Source organism: Pan troglodytes, chromosome 2 (assembly GCF_028858775.2).
Source record: "Pan troglodytes isolate AG18354 chromosome 2, NHGRI_mPanTro3-v2.0_pri, whole genome shotgun sequence".
Lineage (NCBI taxonomy): Eukaryota > Metazoa > Chordata > Mammalia > Primates > Hominidae > Pan > Pan troglodytes.
Genome location: NC_086015.1, coordinates 102,770,257 through 102,787,803, shown reverse-complemented (window position 1 = coordinate 102,787,803; position 17,547 = coordinate 102,770,257). Strand labels below are relative to the sequence as shown.

Sequence of the window (17,547 nt, the reverse complement as noted above, 5' to 3'; positions counted from 1 at the left end):
GTGTAGCTGCTTCCAGAGTGTGTCTAATACTATTGGAACAGACATTTCAGAATGAAACAAGAGGCTCAATGGGGTTAACTCCATGGAGGGCTCCATGAGCCTCTGGTGAGAGATTTGGCCTGTGAGAGGCAACGTTTATATCATTTTGCGATTCCACCCTCATTATTCCTGTGTGGCTCAGCAGTATCTGAGCAGCTTGAGTTGGTGAAGGCATCCCTTAGGATGCACAGTTATAGAGTGACTAAAAGTGGTCAGTCCTTTCAACCACTTTAATGGCATTTGCCCAGTGGGATAGAGTTAAAGTATGTTTAGATCTTGAAAGTCATCTTCTTTTTTTGCTGGTTGTTTTTTGATGGGAAGATAGAACTGGACAATATACCCACAGGTGTTTGACAAAAGTACACTCATGTGAGGAGTCTTGCATTACAAATCTGTCCCTGAGGCTGAACTTGCTATTTTGATATGTTTTCATATGACATCTAATGTGCAGTGAGAAGAAAAAACAAGTGGAGGGTTGGTTGTGTTTTCCTAACAATGAATAAGACAGAAACCCTTGATAGCTAAATTCATCTGCAGTCAAACTAAGTTTTGCAGTGTCTTTTTAAGAGCCAGGCAATTCTACCACAAAATAAAATATATTTTTTAAATCCACATTACTATACTACTGACAAGTCTTTACTTCAGAACTCATCATTCAGAAATGTGTAGCTGCTTCCAGAGTGTGTCTAATACTGTTGGAACAGGCGTTTCAGAAAGAAATGAGAGGCCCAGTCTCAGTAACTCCATGAAGGGTGCCGAGCTCCTCTGTTGAGGGTTTGGCTTGTGAGAGGCAATGTTCCTATCATTTGCCAATTTGGCCTTTGTTATTCCCACGTGGCTCACCAATAGCTGAGCAGAGTTTGGCCTCCTGTCAGCTGGGCACTTAGGTAGTATGTCCCTTGAGCCACAGTGTGACTAAAAGTGATCAGTTCCTCTAGTCACTTTAATGGTGTTTTGGTACTGAAAGAAAAAAAAAGCAATTTTCAAGAACATTGATCATATTAACTCTTTTATATTATTATTATTATTATTATTGTTATCATTATTATTATTTTTACGTTCCCTGGCCTGAAATGGAAATGTCACTACTGGGCACCAGCCATCACAGACTTGGCTATTTAAGCAAAGTTGGGAGAAAACAGAGCTGGTGGCCAAGTGAGTTGCCCGAATCATTAAGAGTTGGAGTGAGTCCGGATACAGTCAGGGTTCTGCTCTTGCTACTTACCACTGTTCCTGGCAATACTGATCATTGTGGCTGCGCCATGGGCCTCCGGGACTCAGGAATCTGAGCCTGTGATGGAAGAAGGGAAGTCCAAGTTCTCCCAGAAAGGAGAAGCCTCAGAGTAACCTCATGTGGCCTACATGTGCCTGGCCTCTGTGCCAGTCTGCACTCAGCTGGAGTACCAGATAATCCTTCCTGAGTCTGTATGGAGTCCCTTGGCCTCCACAGGGAAGGCACATTCAGGACATTGGGGCTATTTATCATGTTTTCAGAGCAGGCTCAGCTGTCTTCACTTCCCACTTATTATGTAACTCCCACAGAAGCAAGAGGATAGTTTCTATCTAAGAATATAGAGGGTGTGAGGAAGTGGGGAGATAACTTAAGAGAAATAGAGCTATTTCCAGGTAGAATATTCTTGGCAGAGAAACATGGGAGGTCAAAGAATTTTAGAGATGGAGAGACACCTTGGATGTAAACTTATCTAAATCCTTTGGTTTACATAGAAGAAACAAAGCTTCAAATAAGTCAAGTGACTTATCCAAGGTCATAGGTATATAGATAGCAAGGTCAAGATTAAGCCTTTTTTTCCAAAGGTTGAGATTTTTGTCTTTCTTTCACTTTCTGCATAGCTGTAATTATACACTCTCACATACACCTTCATGTTTCAGTTAAGAAAATCGTATTTTTTCTTAAAATCTCCATTGTGTACTCATACTTCTGAAGTTATATAATATTGAGTAACTTTTTTTCCACACTTATTTATTAGGTCCAAGGATTGCTTCCTCTTGGCAATAGCAAATTCATCGTTCTCTAGTTTCCCTACCTTAAAAATTAAGGGGTTGTCTTCTCCTTCCCTCCATTTGTCTGGCAGCGTCCTCAATAAAAAACAAACAAGCTGTGAATCGGTTAAAAAGGGGGCAGGGGGCAGTCTTTAGAAATTGTGTTTAGCCCCATTTGGCCTTAGGCAAACATAAGAATTGGTGATCAAGTACATTCAGCAGGATGGCTGCCTTTCAAGGGAAACAATATCTGGATATTTCTATGTCTAGACCACAGAGGAAAAATGTTTCCTTGGTAATTAACCCACTGAAAGCAGAATAGGCCCATGTGGCTCTAAGAAATAGAGATAGAGAGGAGTTAGACAGATGAAGTTAGTGAAGATTCATCCTACAGATGGCATTGTTGGTGATACATTTATAAAAGCTTGTTCACAAGTCTGTATTTCAGCATTTTAAATCCAGAGTCTCCCTAGAGTGAAAAATAAATAGGGGGTGGTAAGAAGTTACTTGTTTTCTTAACCAGACAACAGTATTTTTTCATTTTACTGTTTTCATTTCACTCTCTGTTTGCATGCTACTGGTGACGGTCTTGTGAGAAACCTTCCTTCCTCAGGAGTATGAAGCAGGGGCCCTATAATTAAGACCTTCAAGACATTTTTTTATTGGGAATTAAGACGTTAAAAGGTTGCTTAGGCAAATAGTTTGGGTTCTGAAGATGAAATCTGTCTGAATCTGGGTAGAATTATGAATCTCATTTGATTTGATAATCACAGTCTTTGGGTCTTGCTTCATCATTTACAAAAGCTAAATATAAGTTGATGTGTATTATTATCTAACTAAATAATTTATTTAAAAATATTCTCTGCAGGGATAGGCCATGAAATAGCACAGATTGCAGTGAAATATTTTGAACCTTTTATGTGGATACTATACATTAGCAATCATAGAAAAGGGAAAGGTTTCTTTTACATTTAAGTTTCCTAAGTGTGACCTTATATTTTCCTTCCATAACCACTTATAAAATGCTACTGCGGGCTTACCGAGATGTTTAAAATCATGGGGATCTGAACTGACAGAACACACAGGGTCTATTTGAGAAATGCAGTCTACAGAGAGAAATAAGATAAAACAAAATCAAGTGTACTTGTAATTAATATTACATAAATGATATAGCAGTGCCGAGAAATACACAATACAAGCATGGCCACTGTGTGCGGTGAAGATAGTTAGGGGAGATTTTTACAAATCTCAGTTAATTGATGAAATAATGTTACAAGGGATGTTTAAATAGCTATGAAGGAAATAAAAAATACAATACCTCAAACTAATCTCTTAGCTTGATTTTTTCCCCCACATTCCCTTCTAAGCCTTTTCCATATGCAGGCATAATTTTAGGAATCTCCAGTGGAGCATGAGTCCAGGCCTTTGCCTTCCTTCCCAGCTCCCCCATGCCTGCTCCATCTCTCCTGCTTCCCTCTTGTGAAAGCTCCCCCTCCCTCCACCAGGCTGCTCATCACTGTGGGACCTTTCTCCTTTGCCCGGAATCATCTTTTTCAACACGATCCCTCATCACTCTTCCTTTCACCTATCAGACTTCTGCTCACACTTTGAAGCGCTGGCATTGCATTTTCCAAGAATTCTTCCTAGTATGTTTCCTACTCCTCCACTCACCTGTTTTTCTACTTTTTTTAAGCCTCACCTCCCTTTCCCTGCAGATTATATTAGGTGCTCCTTCTCTGTGAGCTTATAAGAACCCTTTGCAATTTTTATGAATGTATTTACCATATTAGATTTTAATGATTTATTCCTCCAACTACGATGTGAGCACTTTGAGAGGAGGAATTGTATCTTATTGAGGCTGTATTATTAGTGCCTGTGTTAGTGTCTACCACACAGAAATGGTTCCATAAACTTTACTGAATCAATGGACTGGGGGCCTGATATCCATTGCTGAATGAATAATACAGAGTCCCTTTCCTCAAGGAGTGTATAATCTTGAGGTAAAAACAGACAGACACCACACACACAGACACACCCCTCCCTGATCTCCCCCCATCCACTGTAAGTTGTGATAATACAATAAAGGAAACAAAAAGTGTTTTATGATAGAGAATAATAGACTAAATATGCCTTAGATGGGAGCTTATAAATGTTAGGTTGTAGTTCCAAACAATGGAATCCACTGTGGTTTGTTCTAGCAGAAAATTAATTCATCAACGTATAAGAGGTGACTCACAGGGTGTCTGAGAAGATTGGGGAACCAGGAACAATGTCCACACATAATCCAGGGTCTGCTCCAGTAAAAGCAGCATAGCCACCACCCCTTGGCTCTGAAACTACACCTTACACAAATCCCCACCCCACCAGTGATGCTCAGGGTGAGCTGTCAGAATCTCTACCCTTATTGCCCAGAATAGCTTGTCATCTCCACCACCTGCTTTCTGAAAAGTGAGTACTAGTAAGACTAGGTTGTCATTTTAGCCCCTTCTCAGTGGAAGGCTAACTCTGGTGCTGCTGACTGGCTGATCATGGATCACAGACCTGTATTCCAGCTGCAGTGGAGCAATGGAGCTGGGAAGTTGGGTTCTGGTATTTACTTTGGGGAAGCAGGATTCACAATGCAAGTAGTATTATGTTATTGGAATTTCTATTAATATAAAACAATATTAAAGAGATGCTAGCCAGCCACAAAAGAAGGTCACTGTAGCTTATGAAGAAGCTCTCTGAGAAGGTAACATTAACATTGATATCTGAAGGATGATAAAGAACTTGCCAGGCAAAAGCCAGTGGTTTGACAAAAATGGTGAATGTTTTATTTATGGCAGGGAAATGCTTAGCAGCTTCCAGGAACTGAAAGAATTCCACCATGGCTAAAGAGTGATGAGTGATAGAGAGAGGGCCTGTGCTGAGACTGGAGATGGCCTTGTAGGAGACATGAGGGTGTTTGTATTTAATTTGAAATGTAGTGGGAATCCCTTAAGGGTTTGAAGCCAGGGGGGTTGAGGAGATTTAATTTGTATTTCACAAATTTTATAATGACTGGTATGGAAAATAGATTGGAAAAGGGCAAGAGAGAGAACAGAGCAATGAGCAAGGAGACTATGGAGTTTTCCAGATGAGATAATTGTAGCTTAGACAGGGGTGGTGGGTGGCTGTGGTGACAAATAGGCGAAATATGAAATATAAGTTGAAGAAAAAATGGATGGACTTAACACTTGTCTATATTGTGAATGCCTGGTTAAAAAAAAAAGAGAGATTAGGAAGGACTTCTAGGTTTCTAATTTTAAAACTGGTGGGTAGATTCCTGAAATGGAGAAGACTGAAGAAGGGTCATATTTAGGGGTGGAGGGTGTTAGTTGATTTTACGAGTTTGGTTTGGGACATTGCAGTGGATACTGAGACTCACCACCCAGATCTGTGGGTATTACCCAGATAACAGAAGTCACAGAAATGTAGGTTATACTTACCTATGAACCTGACTCCTCAAGGAAGATGTCAGACATGCAGAGCTTATTGCCCCAGCTGTGAGAGTGCTGTCAGCAGACAGGCTTCAGCTGTCAGCCCCATCAGGAATGCCCTCAGCAAGCCACTTCACACAATGTCATGCTGCCTCCAGGGGTGGGAAATGGGCAAGTCCGATGACTGATAAAGACCTAGCCATCTTGTTCCAACAGACGGTCTTAAAGGTGTACCAGTTCCAGAGCTCCTCATGGCTTAGCCAACACTGTTGTTGGTCCTATTTCTCCCTCTTCTCACTTCTGCTTTCTACAAGTACTGATTTCAAGCATACACTTTAGTAAACATCTAAACCCTGTCTTAGGATCTGTTTTCCAGGAAACCCAACCTGTAAAGTTGATACCAAGAGCGGTTTAAGAAAACAAGTGCTAAAATGGAGTTTTGGAGCCAGATTACCTGCTACTTTGCCAACAATGAAGACACCATCCCTGGTAGTAGGTGAAGCACAGAGAGCCCTGCTACAACTATCCAGTTGTCAAAGGTTTTACTGGTGGTACATCGGGATGGTATAGCAGTATAAGGGAATCCACTAGTTGGTTCCATATATCAGGCATTTGAGGAATATGGGTGAAATAGAAACAAAACAACAAAAAATTGAGCATCTATTGCTAAGCCTAACTGATGCCCTGAATACAGATTATGAAAAACTAAGATTATGTAGAGAGCTTATATGGAGTCACACAAGGAGGTTCTAACCTTTGGGGGTAGGGTAAAAAAAATTGAGAACTTGGCTGAGAGCTTGAATGACTGAGTTTAAACTCCCAGTTGAGGCAGGTCTGCTCTGCCATTGAGTTCTCTGGTGAGAAAAGAATCTTAATATATTGGATGGGAATATTTAGATTTATGCACCTGAAAATCTTGAGTCCCAGATTTCCCTAAACCCTTTGGGCCTGTATAATTGGCCCACCACTTTTTCATAAGAATCAGAATTCTCTTGTTGCCAGGGATTTGAGATGAGGCAGAAGACTCCCTCCAGCCAGCATGTGTCTTCCTTGGAATCTACTCTACCCTCCTTCCTGGGCATTTGATCAATAATTAGCATTGTTACAACAAAGCCCACCTGGTGAGTGCTGGTCTTAATGAGATAAAAAATGGACTATACACTAAAGAAGCTACAAGACCTAGCCAGCAGATATCTTCAGCAACTGGGGGAAAACACATCAGATTGTTGAAGGGGGCCAGAAAAAAATGATAATTTTCTGGGTTACAGAAATTATTAATAACACCCTGGCAAGAACTCCAGGAGATGGTGAATCATGAATCATGTCTACCTAATGAAACCTCCATAAAACTCCCTAAACTAGGGGTTTAGAGAGCTTCCAGGCTGGTGAACACGTGGAAGTGATAGGAGGGTGGCTCACACAAACAGCATGTAAGCTCTGCAGCCCTTCCTACATACCTTGCCCTATGTCTCTTTCATTTGCTCTTCCTGAGTTGTATTATTTATCATAAACCAGAATAGAGAGTAAGGAATAGAAAGTCAGTCATTCTAGCAAATTCTTTAGCATAAGGAAGGAGGTGTGAGAGCCTCTTGAATTTGTAGTTGGTTGGAAAAAAGCCCCAGGGTCTGGGACTTGTGACTGGCATCGGAAGCGGAGGCGGTCTTGCAGTACTGAGTCCTTAACTTGTGGGATCTGATGCTAACTTCAGGAAGTTAGCATCAGAATTGAATTAAATTGTAGGACACCCAGCTAGTGTACAGAGAGTTGGAGAATTGATTTTGGGAGGAAAACCTCCTTGCCCACTTGGTGTCAGAAGTAGGCCAGATGTGGTGGCTCACGTCCGTAATCTCAGTGCTTTGAGAGGCTGAGGCAGGGGAATCACTCAAGGCCAGGAGTTTGAGAAAAGCCTGGGTAATATAGCAGGACCCTGTCTCTAAAAAATGTATTTTTTTAGTTAGCTGGGCATGGTGGCATGAACTTGTTATCCTGTCTACTCAGGAGGCTGAGGTGGGAGGACAGCTTGAGGCCAGGAATTCAAGGCCGCAGGGAGCTGTGATCGCATCATTGCATTCGAACTTCAGCCTGGGAGATCTCATGTCTAAAAAAGAAGTGTTCTATGGGTAGAAACAAATCATAGTTGTCAATATGTTTGGCACAGAGGTGAACTACTTGGCTACCTGTTGGTACTCCCTTGCCAACAATTGAAGGTAAATGAATGAATGCAGCACCCTAGTCTTAGAAGGACATGAAGGCCATGGACCCAGATCTCTTAGGGCTGAAGTCCGGATCATGTCATAGGTTAGGGTATCAAGAACAGGACAGGTGCTAGCCGAAGGTAAGGGGGATCTAGAATTGATAGTAAAGAATGAGATAAGAAGTGCCATTTGCAACCTGGAGACCAGCAGTAGTGTAGAGGCTGTCATTCATCTAAGTAATCTTCTAGGTTTGCCCCAGGAAGAGAGCTCTACCGAAATCTTGAAAAAGCTGCTTCTAGAACATGCAAGAAAAAGTAGATATGAGAAGCTCACAGGGTAGACTCCTTTCTTCGTGAAATTTCAATTACACTTGGTTAGACCTTTTTGTTTGTGCCACAACACCAATATGTTCTGTCACTCCCCTACCTTTCTTAAAAATTCTCTCTTTTAAAATTGTGTTTAGTTCGGGTAAATTTTATTGATCTGTCAAGATCACTGATTCTATAGTTGTGTTGACTGATGAGCCTTTTGAAGGCTTTCTTATAGTGATAATGCAGATGTTTAATAAACAGCTGTATTGAATGTAATATTTTCTCTACTGATACATTAAAAATGAGATTACTCTATGACTTTCTTTTATTGTACTGTCCCAACTGGGTGTTGACATTAAAGTCTTCTAGCCTCATAAAATACATTTGTAGTTTTTCCTCCTTATTCAATGAATTAGTTTTTATTATACAGAGATTACTTATTGTATTTTTTAAGTGTTTCTTGTAAAGTTAACTTTTTCTGGTGTTTCTATGGGGAAGGTTCCTTTTTTTTCAGGTGAAAGCCGCATAAAATACAATTAACCATTTTAAAGTACAATTTAGTAGTATTTAGGGTACAATTCAGTGGTGTTTAGTGTATTCACAATGTTGTACAACAACTAGTTCTCTTTAGCTTCAAAAAATTTTTATTGTCCCATAAAAACACCCCATATCCATTAAGTAATTACTCCCCATTTCCCTCTCCTGAAATCCCCTAGTAACCTCTAATACGCTTTCTGTTTTCACGGATTTTCCTAGAATGGATAGATCCTATAAAAGGAATCATATAGTATGTGACCTTTTGTGTCTGGATTTTTTCACTTAGCATAATGTTTTAGAGGTTTATCAAGTTGCAGCATGTGTCAGTACTTTATTCCTTTTTATGATTAAGTAATGTTTTATTCTTTGTAATATACCCCAGTTTGTTTAGCCATTTATTCATTGATGGGCATTTGGGCTTTGCTGTTTTCAGGCTATTATGGATAATGCTGTTACAAGTTTCTGTATGGACATATATTTTCTTTATTTCTTTCTCTTTTTTAAAGAGTGATGGGGTCTTGCTCTGTCACCCAAGCTGGAGCACAGTGGCATGAACATAAGTCACTGCAGCCTCAAACTTCTGGGCTCAAGTGATCCTTCTGCCTCAGCCTCTTGAGTAGTTAGGACTGCAAATGAATACTGTGTGCACATATATTTTCATTTCTCTTGTGCATATACTTACGAATAGAATTGCTGGGTCATATGGTAATTGTATATTTTACTTTTTCAGGAACAGCCAATAAGTTATCCACAGCAATGACATCCTTATATTATATGTTACTATCAGCAATGTATAAAGGTTTCAATTTTTCCAAATCCTTGCTAACACTTGTTATATTCCTTTTCTTTGATTAAAGCCATCCTAGTGAGTGGTATCACATCTTGGTTTTGATTTGCATTTCTTTAATGGAGGATGATGCTGAACAACTTTTCATGTCCTTGTTGTCTATTTGTATATCATTTTGGGATAAATATTAAAGGAATCTTTGGTCCATTTTAAAATTAGGTTGTTCATTTTTGTTGTTGAGTTTTAAGAGTTCTTCATATATTCCAGATATTAAACCATTATCAAATATATGACTTGCAAATATCTTCCTCCATTCTATAGGTTGTTGAGGAGACTTTTGACTAACGATTAATGATTATTTTCTTTAGTGCTATATACTTTTCAAGTTCTCTGTATCTTCTTTAGTCAATTTCATATTTTTATAATAGTACCAGTTTTATTTATAAAATATATTTCTGTAAGTTTTATGTTTTTCTCTGCTTGTAGCTTTAATGTCTGTTCTATCTGTTTCACTGACCTTTTAATATTCCTAATATATATATATATTTGAGACAGAGTATCACTCTACTTCCCGGGCTGGAGTGGAGTGGTGTGATCTCGGCTCACTGCAATCTCCACCTCCTGGGTTCAAGCGATTCTCCTGCCTCCTAAGTAGCTAGGATTACAGGCGCCCACCAACATGCCTGGCTAATTTTTTTATATTTTTAGTAGAGATGGGGTTACACCATGTTGGCCAGGCTGGTCTCGAACTCCTAACCTCAAGTGGTCCACCTGCCTTGGCCTCCCAAAGTGCTGGGATTACAGGTGTGAGCCTGGCCAATATTTGTAATATTTTATTTGTCTATTTTTTATTGGGTAATACATTATTGGTTTATAAATCTTCTCTCTTGTGCCTTTGTTTTCTATTTTATTATTCTCTACACTTAGTTACATAATTTCTTTTCTTTTACTTCCTTTAAGTACTGTCTGTTTTTCTTTCAGTCTCTTAATTTGAATATCTAACCCATTATTTTCAAACACTCTTGTTTTATAGTAGAAATATTTCAAGGCTTAAGGTTTATCTACATGTACTACTTTAGCAACATCCTAAAACTTTTAAATGTAGTACTTTTATTTTCCAAGTCTAAATATTTTGTCACTTCCAATGTGATTTCCTCTTTATCCCATGAATTACTTAGAACTATAGTTCTTAGTGCACAAACATAAATTTAAAAAACTATTTTAAAATCATTGGGAACTGTTTTATTTCATTTTTACTTTTAAAAATTTTTTAATTTTTAATTTTTGTGGTACCTAGTAGGTGTATATATTTATGGGCTACATGAGATATTTTGGTACAGGCATGTAGTGTATAATAATTACATCATGGAAAATTGGGTATCCATTCCCTCAAGCATTTTTTCTTTGTGTTACAAACCAATTTTACTCTTTATTTTAAAATGTACAATTAAATTAATATTGATTATTATTATAGTCTCTCTGTTGTGCTATCAAATACTAGGTCTTATGCATTCTTTTTACTTTTTTGTACACATTAATTCTTCCCACTTACCCCACAGCCCCCCATTACCTTTCTCAGCCTCTGGTAACCATCCTCCTATTTATTCTCTATCTCCATGAGTTCAATTTTTTTATATTTATTTTTAAATTTTAATTTAATTTTTAAAAAATATAGATGGGGTTTCACCATGTTGCCCAGGCTAGTCTCTAACTCCTTGGCTCAAGCAATCCATCCACCTCAGCCTCCCATAGTGCTGGGTCTACAGATAATGAGCCACCACACCCAAACCTGTTTTGATTTTTAGATCCTACAAATAATTAAGAACATCTTTTAACTGGGTTTAGAGAACGTTGTTCATATAATATCATTTATTTGATACTTGTTGATTCTTGTTGACCTAGTCAATTTTAGAAAACATTCAATGTTAAAAAGACTACATATTCCCTGTTGGGTACAGAGATTTTTAGTTGATCAATTATATTTTGACATTCAAAAATTCTGTAATTTTACTAATTTTTAATGTGCTTGGTATATTAATTTCTGACAAGTGTTCAAAAATATGCCACCATGATTTGGGATTTGTAATATTTATTTTTAATTCTGAGAGTTTTCATTTAATGAAATGTCAGGACTTTTATAGGTTAATATTTGTATTAGTTCATTCTCTTACTGCTAAAAAGAACTACCTTAGACTGGGTAATTTATGAAAAAAGAAGTTTAATTGACTCAGTTTCACAGGCTTAACAGGAAGCATGAGTAGGAGGCCTCAGGAAACTTACAATCATGGTGGAAGGTGAAGGAGAAGCAAGAAACTTCTTCACATTGCAGCAGGAGAGAGCACGAGTGAGGGGGGAAGTGCCACACACTTTTAAACCATCAGATCTCCTGAGAACTCACTATCACCAGAACAGCATGGGGAAAATCACCCCCATGATCCAATCACCTCCAACCAGGTTTCTCCCCCAACATTGGGAATTACAAGTTAACATGGGATTTGAGTAGAGATACAGAGAAAAACCACATCAATATTAAATGCTTGTTGTATCTTCCTGTTAGATTATTCCTTTTATTATATAGTACTTAATTTCCCATGATGTTTGTGCATTTAATTCAATTATATTTGATGTTGAGTTGTTATACCAGCTTTATTTTGGTCAATAAATATCTGAAATATCTTTTTTTTGTACTTTATTCTCTGTGACTTTATCATGTGTCACTTTTAGTAGCTTACAGCGGTATTATTTTTTTCTTAGATCCCAATCAGATCATCTCTGTTATTTAATAGATAGGAATATTTCATTTACATTTATTACTATTAATATTTTAGACTTTTAAATCTAATTTTATTTTCACTTTTGTTTAAAAAAATCTTTATTTTTGTCTCTCTGTTTATCTTTTTCTGCTGCTTTGTTAACTCTTTTCCTAATTTGTTATGGATTGATAACATTAAATTTTTTTTCTTTCCTTTTTTTTGTTTTCAAGTAATATATTTCTATATTTTTAATGGTTAGCCTTGTATTTTAAACTTTCATGTTTAACTAGAACACTGAAAAGTAAATGTATAGTTATTAAACATTCATATCCTCTTCCTGAATATGACAATCTTATTTATCCTTTACTACCTATTATATATTGTGCCTCTAGATCTTGTTATTTTTCTTTAGGATGCAGGTTTTAATTTATTTTAAAACCAAAAAAGTTAATATTATATGTATTAGTTTATTAAGTTTATCAGAATATTTTATTATTGTCTGCGCTCCCCAATGTTTATTTTAACCTTTGCTTTCCTTACGGATTTACTTTTCTAATTGCTTAATTATGTCCTAATGTAATATCCTAATTCAGTTAGGAGCAGGGTAGGAATAAACACTCTTACTCTTTGTATTTCTGAAGTTGTCTTTGTTTTGCCCTCACAATTGTAGGTACAATTGAAGCTTATATCAGTCTAAATACCATTTTTCTGGAGATTCAATTAGGAATGTGCTCAAGTCTTTCAATCTCTCCTTTACATATTTTAACAACTCTTTCACATTTTTAAGATTTCTTTCTGTAGTGCATTCTGAATGAGTTCCTCAGAACAATCTATCATTTTTCTAATTTTCACTTGGATTGTATTCAGTCTACATTCTACCCTATCTACTGAAATTAAAAACTAAATGTTTTTAAATTTTATTTTAAAGGTGTCTAGTTTAACTTTTCCAAGCTCCTTAATTTTAATCAGACTGCTTTGTAACATTATTTTATCCAGTCAATTTATATTAATTTTTTTTGCCTATCTTTCTCTGCATTAAAATTTTTCAAGTGTTTTGCTTTGTAGGCCCTTTTTGAATGAGACTTTTTCCTTTTTGCTCTTTCTAATAGTTTGTAATTTTCTCCACCTGGAGTTTTGGACCATTTGTTCAGAACCAAGTCTTACAATGGCATTTTGGAGTTCATTTTCTGTGGTTTGAATTGCAATATAATTTATAATTTTATTGTTGTGTCTGTGACCTCAGTAATCCACAGACCTGAAACTTCATTTAATTTGTAGCCTTAGACTGCCTTTGAACAACTTTATTTTCAGCCTCTTTTTACAAATACAGCAGCTCCTCCCTAGTTCTTGGCTTCAAGTAGTAAACCTGGCTCAGGTTCTCTACAATTTTGTGTGGAACACATTTTGTTTCTGTACCTTGCAGGGCCAGATGCTTCATTCCCAGAGCTTACTTCCATCACCAAATCCAACAGGCCTTTGGCGTGAACCCCTCTCTGCTTTAAGGGGGTTCTGTTTCTGATCAGCAGAGATGTTTACGTATACATACACACATATAATATTAAAAATACGCATATATAAAACACTGTATATATATGCGTGTATGCAGTTACATATATAATGTGAGATATACAGATATATATTTTAAATAAACCAATACATATTTTTAAAATATCTCAATGTATTTAGAATAAAAGGATTTTATAAAGCATTAGCTTACATCTTAAATTAAATTTCATTTATTATCAGTGATTTGGTTAAAGTTTAAACATGTGGAGAAAAAGTTCAAAATTAAATTACACTAACGACTTAACCCCTAAATGTTATCATATTTCTGTCCCAATTTTTAACAGTAAGTACTACAGATGAAGCTAATATTTGCTTGAACTATGACCCCAGGTTTATGTATTTTCTTTTTCTGTAAATATAGCCACTATCATGGCTTTGTGTGTGCCTATCCATTCCATATGTATATGCATTATAAAAACAGTTTTATTTTCTGCTTTTAAGTGTACTTAAATAGTACTACACTGTTGATTTGCTTCTGTGTCTCTAGGATTTATCCTTACTGATTCTTATCAGAATCAATACCTTTAATTTTTTTAATATAATTTCACTATATTGATAAAATATATTTTTCTCTAACTTACAATAAGTCTGCTTTAATTTTTCATTATTACAACACAGGTACAATTAATATTCTTGTATGTGTGTTCTTGTGCAGATATCTGTAGCTTTTCTAGGGCATATACCTTGAGGTAGAATATCTGGATTGTAGAATATACACACTTGTAATTTTATCATGAATTGTAATTTTATCATGAGTGCTCCTCTCCAAATGATAATATAAATGTGGCCTCTCACCAGTGGTAAATGAGTGTATCATATTCTCAGTATTTTCCCCAATGGAGTATTGTTAGACTTTTAAAATTTTGCCAATGCTATCAGAAAACAAAACAAAACAAAACAAAACAAACAAAACCAAACCATTGCTTCTTTTAGTTTGCGTTTCCCTGATTATAATAGAAATTAACATTTTTTTCAAATATTTATTGCCATTTAGATTTCCTCTTCTGTGAATGGTCCACTGATTTTCTTTGCCCACATTTCATTATATATATATTTTTAAGTCAGGAAGTGATAGATGGATGTTCTTAGTGAGATGTGGGTCCAGACAAGAGAGAAAACAAATGAGACACAGAGGAACCAGTAAGGAGATTATTCACCAATTTAGGCACGGAAGGATGAAGTTATGCATATGGGTGGTGGAAATGGATAGAAAAAAGGGTCAAATTTTGAAGTACTGTGGAGAAAGAATTATCAACCATGGAAAATGAAGACATTAAGTATATTTTAAAATTTATGTTTTAGGGGCTGGCATCTGTGGAGGTGGAACAAGATGGTGAACTAGAAAGCTCCACCACTCACCCCTCCTCCTCTCCCCTGCAGGGAGTTTTTGACACCAAGTCAACAAGTATCTACACAGAAAAAAACAGCTTCATAAGAACAAGAAATCAAGTGAACACTCATAGTACGTGGTTTTAACTTCATATCACTTAAAGAGGAACTGAAGACATAGAAGAAACAATCCTGAATCACTGCTGCTGGTCTCACTCATCTCCAGCAGTAACAGTGTGGTCCTGAGAGCATCTCTGTGGGCTGGGGGAGGAGAACACAGCAATTGTGAGGCACTGAGGTCAGTGCTGTCCTGTTAGAGCAGGAAGGAAAACCAGACCAAAGTCAGTGGATGCTCGCCCACAGAGGGAGCATTTAAACCAGCCCTAGCCAGAGGGGAATCGCCAGTCCCAGTGGTCTGAACTTGAATGCCTGCAAACCTCCTCACCCACAGCCAAAGTACTCTGGGTCTCTAAGTAAACTTGAAAGGCAGTCTAGGAGAGTCCTAGGGCTGAACGAGGCCCAGAGACAGTGGACTGGGGAAGCATGCAACATACTGAGACACAAGCTGGGGAAGCCAAGCGAATGCTGGCATCACCCCTCCTCTAACCCCAGGCTGCACATCTAGTGGCTTCAAAAGAGACCCCCTTCCTTCTGCTTGAGAAGAGAAGAGGGAAGAGTGGGAGGACTTTGTCTTGTGGTTTGGATGCCAGCTCAGCTGCAATACAATAGAATCCCAGGTAGACTTCTAAGATTTTTGACTGTAGTCCCTCACTTCAGGATGGTACTTCTGGACCCACTCGAGCCTGTAAGACCTCAATGCCTTGAAGGGAAGGATACAGGCCTGGATGACTTTGCCACCTGCTAATTGTAGAGTCTCAGGGCCTTGATCAGAAAGGTCTGACCAAGCAAGGTCCTAGTAGTGGTGGCCACAGGGATGACTGTGTCACTCCATGCCCAGCTTTAGGTGGCTCAGAACAGAGAGAGGGAGACTCTGTAAGTTTGGGAGAAAGTAAAAGAAGAGAACACGATTCTCTGCCTGGTAATCCAGAGAATTCTCCTGGATTTTTTCCAAGACCATCAAGGTGGTACCTCTACAAGTCTGCAAGAACCACAGTGTTACTGTGCTTGGGGTGTCCCTAAAGGCGAAACAGCTTAGATCAGGACACCTAAGTCCTTTCAAATGTCTAGAAAGCCTTTCCAAGAAGGACGGCTACAAATAAGCCCAGACAGTGAAGACTACACTAAATGCCTAACTCCTCAATGCCAGACTAAGAATAAAAGAGAGAAGATCAAAATACATACAATCAGAAATGAAAAAGGGGAGGCATTACAACTGATACTACAGAAACTCAAAGGATCATTAGTGGCTACTGTGAGCAACTATATGCCAATAAATTGGAAAATCTAGAAGAAATGGACAAATTCCTAGATACATACAACATACCAATATTGAACCAGGAAGAAATCCAAAACCTGAACAGACCAATAACAAGTAACAAGATTGAAGCTGTAATAAAAATTCTCCCAGTAAAGAAAAGCCTGGGACCTGACGGCTTCACTGCTGAATTCTACCAAGCATTTAAAGAAGAACTAATGCCAATCTTACACAATATATTCCAAAAAATAGAGAAGGGAATATGTCCAAACTTATTTTACAAGTCCAGTATTACCCTGATACCCAAACCAGACAAAAACAGAAAAAAAAAAACCCTACAGGCCAATATCTCTGATGAATATTGATGCAAAAATTTTCAACAAAATAATAGCAAACAGAATTGAACAATACATCAGAAAGATCATTCATTATGATCAAATAGGATGTATCTGTGGGATGCAAAAATGGGGCAATATACTCAAATCAATCAATGAGATACATCACAGCAACAAAATGAAGGATAAAAACTATATAATCATTTCAGTTGATGCTGAAAAAGCATTTTTAAAAATTCAACATCCCTTCATGATAGTAACTCTAAAAAAACAGGGGATAGAAGGAACATACCTCAACATAATAAAAACCATATATGATACACCCACAGCTAGTATCATACTGAATGGAGAAAAACTGAAAACCTTTCCTCTAACATTGAGAACACAGCAAGGATGCCCACTATGTTAGTCAGCATAGTACCAGAAGTCCTAGCTAGAGAAATAAAAGAAGAGAAAGATAAAAAGAGCATCTAAATTGGAAAGGAAGAAGTGTAATTGTTCTTGTTTGCAGGTATGATCTTATATTTATTTATTTTTATTATACTTTAAGATTTAGGGTACATGTGCACAATGTGCAGGTTTGTTACATATGTATACATGTGCCACGTTGGTGTGCTGCACTCATTAACTCGTCATTTAACATTAGGTATATCTCCTAATGCTATCCCTCCCCCCACACCCCAACCCACAACAGGCCCCGGTGTGTGATATTCCCCTTCCTGTGTCTGTGTGTTCTCATTGTTCAATTCCCACCTATGAGTGAGAACATGCAGTGTTTGGTTTTTTTGTCCTTGTGATAGTTTGCTGAGAATGATGGTTTCCAGCTTCATCCATGTCCCTACAAAGGAAATGAACTCATCC

The 17,547-nt window shown here is 37.5% G+C and overlaps 1 long non-coding RNA gene across 3 annotated transcripts in view; it reads left to right on the top strand.

Moving 5' to 3' along the window:
- LOC134809580 (uncharacterized) overlaps positions 1-17,125 on the top strand; it is a 147,770-nt gene extending 130,645 nt beyond the window's left edge. For 2 of the 3 annotated variants that reach the window (XR_010155666.1, XR_010155665.1), the window contains one exon: positions 14,950-16,665. This is a non-coding gene — a long non-coding RNA (uncharacterized LOC134809580). Of the gene's footprint in view, positions 1-14,949 lie in introns of all 3 variants that reach the window. The other variant, XR_010155667.1, reaches the window with a different exon arrangement.
- Positions 17,126-17,547: the final 422 nt, after the last annotated feature.